This window comes from Rhea americana, unplaced genomic scaffold (assembly GCF_003343005.1).
Source record: "Rhea americana isolate MKP2758 unplaced genomic scaffold, rheAme1 scaffold_12, whole genome shotgun sequence".
Classification (NCBI taxonomy): domain Eukaryota; kingdom Metazoa; phylum Chordata; class Aves; order Rheiformes; family Rheidae; genus Rhea; species Rhea americana.
This window is the reverse complement of record NW_028185261.1, coordinates 5,307,806-5,315,665: the sequence shown is the minus strand read 5'-3', so window position 1 is coordinate 5,315,665 and position 7,860 is coordinate 5,307,806. Positions and strand designations below refer to the sequence as shown.

Sequence of the window (7,860 nt, the reverse complement as noted above, 5' to 3'; positions counted from 1 at the left end):
CGCCGGCGCGGGGCGGCTGCCGTTTTCTGGTGTGCTTCCCTGTGCCACCCACAGGGCTGGGTGGACGAGCACCAAGCGACTGGGAGCTTCAGATTGAAGGTTTCCAGTCTAGCCTGGGGCATGCGCCACCTGCGTACAGTAATGATAACGCTCTCCGGAAGGTTGGTGGTTTTTCAGCGTTTTCACGTTTCTGCGTAGCAAGTACAAATTCATAACGAGACCGTAAGCAATCTAGCAGCATAAGGCGGCTAGTTCATCTCCAACTACTTCGTGCAGGCCTCTGATGTCCTTTTAGGTCTCCTCGCAAAATAGTTTGCTAAATTTAGAAGGCTTCTAAAAATACATTTTTCTTGACTATTTCTAGCTGAGTCTTTGCTGAACTAGAAAGTTCCTTTTGTAGCCTCTATATGTACTTTTCTAATATACCAAGGTAATAGCTTTCCCAAAACTGCTGTAATTCCCTTACACCTATTTTATTACTTGTGTTGTAGCCCCAGTTGATACTACAGGTATTGACATACATTGTTTGATCACGATCAGGATTTGTACATTTGAATCCCATATAATATTTTTTGGACAGATGTAATGGAAATGCTCATAAGATTAAAATTTCAGAATTTCCTTCTTCAGTCAAAGATGTTATACTGGTATGGGATCAGATTAAAAGAAAACGATATCGCCGTGTTCTTTATCTAGTCTTCTATTTTCCAGTTCTTTCTTGAGTCTTAGCACAGCTGCGTATGTATCTAAGTATTTCGTACTGACGTAGCACTTGGTAAATATAGGCTACGTATAGTTAAACAATGAATTCAGCACTGGCAGATGAAAGATGGAAGTCATGGCAAAACCTCATGGAATGCTGCTGTAACCTACAACACTAATGATATCCGTGTGGAGTTTTATTAGACATAAAAGAAAGATATCACAGCACTGTAACAGCATTGCAGATCTGCTTGTATATCAGCTTCCCCAAAGCAGAAKAATACCAAACAAATGACTAAACTTATGAACTATCCAGAACAGAGATAAGAAGGTATGGGACTTAGTACACAATAATCACTTGGAATTTATACCTTTGGACTACATCCCCCAACTCCCCAAAGCAATAATGCCATTGGTCCTTTTAAAATTTGTGTCAAACACATAAAACATTGTGGACTAGTGACAGRGATTTAACTTCTCCAGTTATTTAATATGCATTCAACAACATATCATATTCCTTAGGTACGACAGCAAGCACACTCCACAGCACACCTAAAAATAGGGAATGCCTTAGAGCTGATGAACCACAGGCCTGTATCCCTACTGTGTGATAGTTACCAAATTAATACCAAACTAAGATGAGTGTCTCATCTTAAATCACTTGTCAGTATTTGTTAAACAGCACTTATCAGAGAACAGGCAGGATTCCACCTGGAAATTCAAGTAGCAGTCAAGTACTTAATTCAGTGCGCTGAAGATGGCTTTGAAAAGAGTGTGACCACTGCCACTGTGTTTGTAGACTAGCTGACAGTGTATGACAATGTATTTTAATCCTTTTTTGAGGCTCCTTTCAATGACCTATTATAACAAAATAACATTGAATTAGTATGCTCTTACTMTCCCTAAGGGAAAATCAAACTGTTCTATTGTAGGCTAATCATGAAAACAAGAAAGTAACCTGCCACCATATTTATATGTAGCTTTGTAATGTCTACAGGAATGATCAACCAATCCATTTTACTACAAGGTTTATCTATGTTATCTAGAGTGGCAACTGTATCACGACCCAAAGTAAGGTCTTTGCACATTACATTTTCTATGGTTTTTGGATTATTATATAAAAATCAACCGTAAGTTAGTCTGAACATGAAAATGAATCTCTTCCACATYTGAAATCTAAAGCAAACTAGCTTAAGTTACATGACTGGAATTCAGCAGCAAAATCTTAAGTAGATTCCTGTGTATCATTTTTATAGTACCAGTCTAAAAGTGAATCCAACTGAATTTAACTAAAATGAGACTGTATGTTGGAGACTGTAGAGAAACAGAGCTCTGYAACAGAAATGGGCTGTCACAGTTTAAAGAACCTTTTGGTTACAGCTGTTCCCATTCCAAGATCCYCTGCAAATGATGGTTTTATTAATTACCATCTTTTGACCTTTTCAGTACTATAAAAGAAATAGCAAGCAGAAGACAAAACACATTAGCTGAATATGAGTAATATATAATGTCAATTCATGAAAAATTGCCCTGAAACTATAAAGATGTCTTTTCTACATGCTTCATCTAATAAAAAAGCAAAAGAAAAGCAAATGGGAGCGTTATGAGTTTGTATAGATTCTATCAGTGCAGAAATACTATGCAAAGCTTAGCTTAGCAGCTTGCTTGGACCATGTGGACAAGGGTAAAAAAAAGAAAAAAAGAAAAAAAAAATAAAGAAGGACACTTTCTGGCCAGGACAGATAAAGGAGCATTGACTATATATTTCATTCATGTTCCTTGATTAATTTCTTTTCTCCTTATCTTCACACCTGGATCCTAGACAGACCAGTGCTTCATTTCTTATGAGTAATGCAGCTATTCAGCCATCCAACTTTTCAACTTAATGAAAATGCTRTATCTCACCACAACATTCTCACTATACACCACTTGAAGAAGTGCATTAGGAGCTTTCTGAATCTAAGTGTAAACTATAATTTTGCAGTATTCTTATCTTCATTTGATTAGACAGTCTGAAATACCTGGAACCACAGGTTGGTTTGTTACTTGCCTTGTAGCTTTCTGTAAAATAAAGTTTTAAAGAAAATGTTTCCAGTTAACATTGAATCTTTTTAATCCAGGAGGCAGCTAGTGAGGAACATTCAGTTTCTTTGGGATATTATAACATCCCCATAAGGAATATATAGAGGAATTTGGGTCCAATGTAGTGCTTTAGTCTCCACTTGTAAATACAAATTTTTGTTCAAACACAGAAAAATTCAAATGCTTTTCTATTTGCCGTATTTCTGCTCATATATGTGCATCCACCTTGTAAAACTTACGTATGTAGTCTGTATGTATTGACCTTACTCTTAGAGCTCTTTACCCATTTTTAGGATACTTTAGCTTATAGTATAACAAGATAGATACGCTTTCCAGGAGATCTGAAGTAGCTGAGTACRTGAGTTAACTTATGTATTCAAGAGCAACCCTTGGTGATACTTTACTGAAAAGTAACAAGGAGTRTAGAAGATTTTTAATTACACATATCATTTAAATTTTTACCAGTTGGCTATTTTTGTATTTGTCATTCTATTATTTCTATTCTTGCATTAGAATTTTTATCAGTCTTAATATTTGTAAAAACATGTATTTTATTATCAGAATATATTGTAATATAGTCTTATGCTTTTTAAAATGATAGGTCGAAGGAAAGATTTGGCCATACTTTTAGCTAATGGWCTCTTAGTGACACTTCGGTAAAATTCTTTCTGACATATCTGTATAACATTTTATATTGCTTTATGTTGGAATAATACAAAGATAGAAACTACTGGTGCCATCTATTGCTGAAAACATATGTTATAAAACCTTGCTACTTTTGAATATCTTCAAAGARAGGACAATGGAGGAAAATAACTGTTGGAAGATAATATTATTATAAACTGCTGCAAGATGATGGATACAAGTCTCAATATGCTGATTGGATTTCAGTCACATTGAATTTCTGAACATTTTGTCAGTGACTGTGTTGAATAGGAYCCTAATGAGTAGTGACTCTCAGGATCTGTGATTTTGTGCTGGAACTTTTTTGATTTTATATTTTTAATACGGAGTTTTGCTTTAAATTTAGTCTCAGTGATGACACTAGAAAAAACACTGATGAAAAGATTCAGTGAAACTGAATTTAACTCAGTGATGAGGAGACATCCTATATTTTGTGGAGAGCTCTGCATGGAATGTAAACCAAGAACACTGGAATCAGCATCATACATGGCACAAACTCTGTCCCCTGCTTACATAGCAAAGTTATAAGATAGACCATGGATAGGTGCTTAGTTGTTGGCGTAATGAGACGGTATGTCCTCCTGTATGATGGTTGGAATTTATCTCCCTAATCTCTACCATCTAAAAGTTAGGTGAAGTTAATGAGCTGCCTAAAGTACAGTAGCTGGTTCTTTCTTCGCTTCTCAGAGGAGACCCTATCACTAGTGGATTCCTGGTGGAAGAGTAACCCTATACCTAAAACCTTCTGCTTTGTCCCAAACCGGTTATGATTTCATTTCCTGGAACCATGGAAGTAAGGGAAGTTGTAGGTCTTTTTGTATATAAGTATGAACAAGTAGAGTATAGACCTTTACTCATTTTTTTCCTGAGGAAAGTTCAAATTTGAATTTGGCTCAGAGGAATCAGAAGTGGTTTGTCTTCYGCTGGTACTTGTCTCATTCTGTAGAGTAAACTGACATCGAAATGTTTTGAATCTATGACTGTCAGAGTTTCTGTCTTATTATGATTTGATGACTTAAACTTAGAAATTAAAATCCTTTCAAGCTGAGAAATTCCTGAGAACAATGKGTTTGAAATAAATACAAGAGCTTTCAGGATAATTTAGCCACTTTGTGGCAGTATTTTCAAAATCTTTTGGAGGAACTCTGTGCTACTCCTACTTTTTATTCACAGTGAATGTGGATGCTGTGCTTACAGCACCCTGCTCTGCTTACCTTTGCAACAGCAGGCTGATCTATACTCATCGGGTAACACTGTTCTGAAGAGTTGTTCATAATACTTTTTGCACAGGCAGTTCTAGGTGCAGCTTTTACCAATGTTACGCAGTAAGAATTCACCTCCTACTGAGTAAGCTTCATAAAAACAAAATAGAGGACATTTCTTAGTTGCTGAGCTTATGTCTTCCACACAGTGAAAAGTCATGATGACTTTTTGGAAGTATTAGTTAAACAATTGTTTTAATTTACTTTCAGGAATATTTCTGTATTCCTATTCCGGCTAGAAAATTTTGAATTATGTGTGATAACAGCTGTGTTACATTGCCATCTAAATCCTCTACAGATTCTGGAAAGTCTGCAGAGCCACAAGCTGCTTTCATCTGGAATTGCATGCTTGTAGGARAAGGAAAACAAGACAGTGAGGCTTTCATACAAGACCCTGTGTTGCAGAGTAAGTAGTCTGAGGCCTTCCTCACTATTATCTGTTCACTCTAAAACTGCTTCTTTCCAAAAGGACTGACAGGTCCTTAGAGCCACACCTGTAAAAGGAGCAGGAGAGCTCCCTCATGATACTACTCTTAAGTTCTTTGCTGTATGTCTACCTCAAATTCCTGTTTTCCTCTGAGGGCCTTGCCCACTCCTCCTTCTGGGTCAGTTACAATCCACTAAGTTGTCTTCTCATGTTTCACTCCCTATGGACTATGGACTTTTAGTGTTAACTTGTATCAGCCTAAATAATTAAAAGCAATGCAAAGYGCATACCAGAAAATTAGAATGGTTGAAAGTGTGTTCCTTCTTTCTCAAAGAAAAAAAAAAACAAACTCAGATCGCAGTCAGCAGGAAAAATGAATAAACTATTTGGTGATAAATTGCACAACAAAATAGCTTAATAAAAGTGACTTTAAAGTATACTTTAAATAATTAATATTCAAATCACAAAGCCATCATTGATTTAGATTCTGATTATGCAAAGGTAATTATTAACAAACTGCCTCATTCAGTTTAGTGAAAAAACAATTGAAAGTTTTAATGTCCTGGAATATGCAGATAATAAATGCTGTGATCTGGACTCTTTACTGGATTAGAATCCTAATTCTTCTTTTACTCAGGCATACTAGAATATAGGTATATGTAATGAAAGATATTTTTATGACGTTTTAGAGCCAAAACAATTCTGGAGTAATTCTAAAATGGAATAATTGTTCCAGAATTAAATATTGAATTCAGCTAAAATAGACCAACAAACTTATTCCAGAATTAATGACCCTGTAYCTCTTGCAATTTAAAATTCACATGAATTGAAAAGTTTGCAACCTGAATTCCACTCAGTATATTGGAAACAGTTCTAAAAGACTGAGTTTGCAACTTCCAACTACTAAAGCAAGTAGCTGAACTAAGTAACTATGTTATTATATAGATAAATATACTACAAAAAGTTTAAAGTACAGCATGTGTTTGGTAGTTGGAACTCCCTATCTGATATGCTGTTGAGCTCACCACCATCCTTTAAGTATTGTAATCTATTTATGTTGTAGGTGTATTAGGTATGCTGACCCAACTCCTATCTGCCTGCTATTCCCTTTAAATTGCCAGGTCTTCACAGGGGATCAGAGAGCTTGGACATTTCCCAAACACACACTATAATTGCTCTTGCATTTTTTATTGCACCAACCCCCAAATATAGAAAGTGTGAAAGCAAGAACAATGTAAACGTTCTGATATAAAAGACAAGAAAAGCATCTGGTAGAATATCTGCTCTGTCAACAAATTTTAGGATATTAGTGGCATATCTGTAGAAAYAGAATTAATAACTCACATAGTAAACTGTAATATATTCAGAATCACTTTCTAGGAAAGACCTTTATTCTGTAACTTAGCGTTCTGTTTGTTCTTGGCTACAATGAAAGAGTTTGCTAACTGGGGGGAAACAGAGTTATTTCCTGTTCTGATTTTCAAAGAGGAAAAGAGGATTTGGCTGCTTTATTGCCAGGTTTTTTTGAGAGAGAGATTTTCTTTTTGATAGTCACATGATGTGGGAGTATAATACGCTATTTCCTCTTTCAGCCTCCTGTCATGCCTATATAGTCTGCTAACCCAGCAAGCAGTGCTCACTCACMGTGTTTAAAATATACACAACCTGCTGTCTCTATTCATGCTGCTCTGAAAGGCCTGCTCTTGGAGCAGCCGTACACGCAGGCTGCTCTGCTTCTTGTTCRCAGGCAGGCAGTCTGTAAACTAACCGTGACTGTCAGTGCAAGCCTGTCCTGATGTGTCTGGTGGAGTGCTAATTCCCAAATGTGCTCAGATTTGTGAAGATTCAGCTGGGTGGACTCCAGTTCTGCATGAGAAAACTCTCACAGGCTCACTGCTTACTGGGCAGTGTAGGTGATACGCAGAACAAGTTGCATAGATTTGCTCCCAGTGTAGATGTGTCCTCTRTGCTTTGGTGTGTAGGAAACAGAAATGCAGAAACCATGGAGTCTGCTGTCAAGTTTCTGTTGGTATTTTGTCTTCGCCTCTCCCCCTTTCTCTAGTTTAACTTCAGTTTCTGACTTACGTCTCTGTCTTGTCCTAAATATGYCATGGTATTCCCACCCATTGGCCTCATTCCTAATCATAGCTCTGTTGCTACAAGGAAAGTGTATTACACAGGCCAAGGATGAACTGTGTTTAGAATATCAAGCAATATCATGCAGTAAGTGTGATCCTCAGCAGCATGCTGGACTGTGTACCTACTATATTGTTTGAGAATATGGTAGAAACAGGGAGTTTGTCTCTGAAGGCGAGTTTCTGAGGAGACACACACTAAACTTGATTTCTAAGAATGCAAATGCAACTCTTATGTTTTTATGCTCTTCTGGGTTTGCTGCTAGAGTAATTTGGCAGATGCTCAGAAATGCCATCTCCAAAGCAGTATTGGGATCTCTGTCCGTCCATGACTTGCTGACCTTTTTTTTTTTTTTTTTTTTTTTTTTTTTTTTTATGCATTCCAGGTTCCAAAAACTATCAGAAGATTTTTTTTTTTTTTTTAGGTTTGGCTTTTTTATTTCTAAATAATTTATTCCAGAAGAACAAGTCAATTATGGGTTCCCCTTAATCAGCCTTAGAGGTCTGGACAAGTTAAACATAAAAGACATATTTCCAAATAAATCTGGCCCTCCAGCCACTGATTAAT

The 7,860-nt window shown here is 36.6% G+C and overlaps 1 protein-coding gene across 1 annotated transcript in view; it reads left to right on the top strand.

The window, feature by feature from the left end:
- Positions 1 to 6: 6 nt before the first annotated feature.
- AGPS (alkylglycerone phosphate synthase) overlaps positions 7 to 7,860 on the top strand; it is a 92,167-nt gene continuing 84,313 nt past the window's right edge. Inside the window, exons 1-2 of the mRNA XM_085322326.1 lie at positions 7 to 161; positions 5,029 to 5,136. The gene's annotated coding sequence lies outside the window, so the exon portion shown is untranslated. The remainder of the gene's footprint in view (positions 162 to 5,028; positions 5,137 to 7,860) is intronic.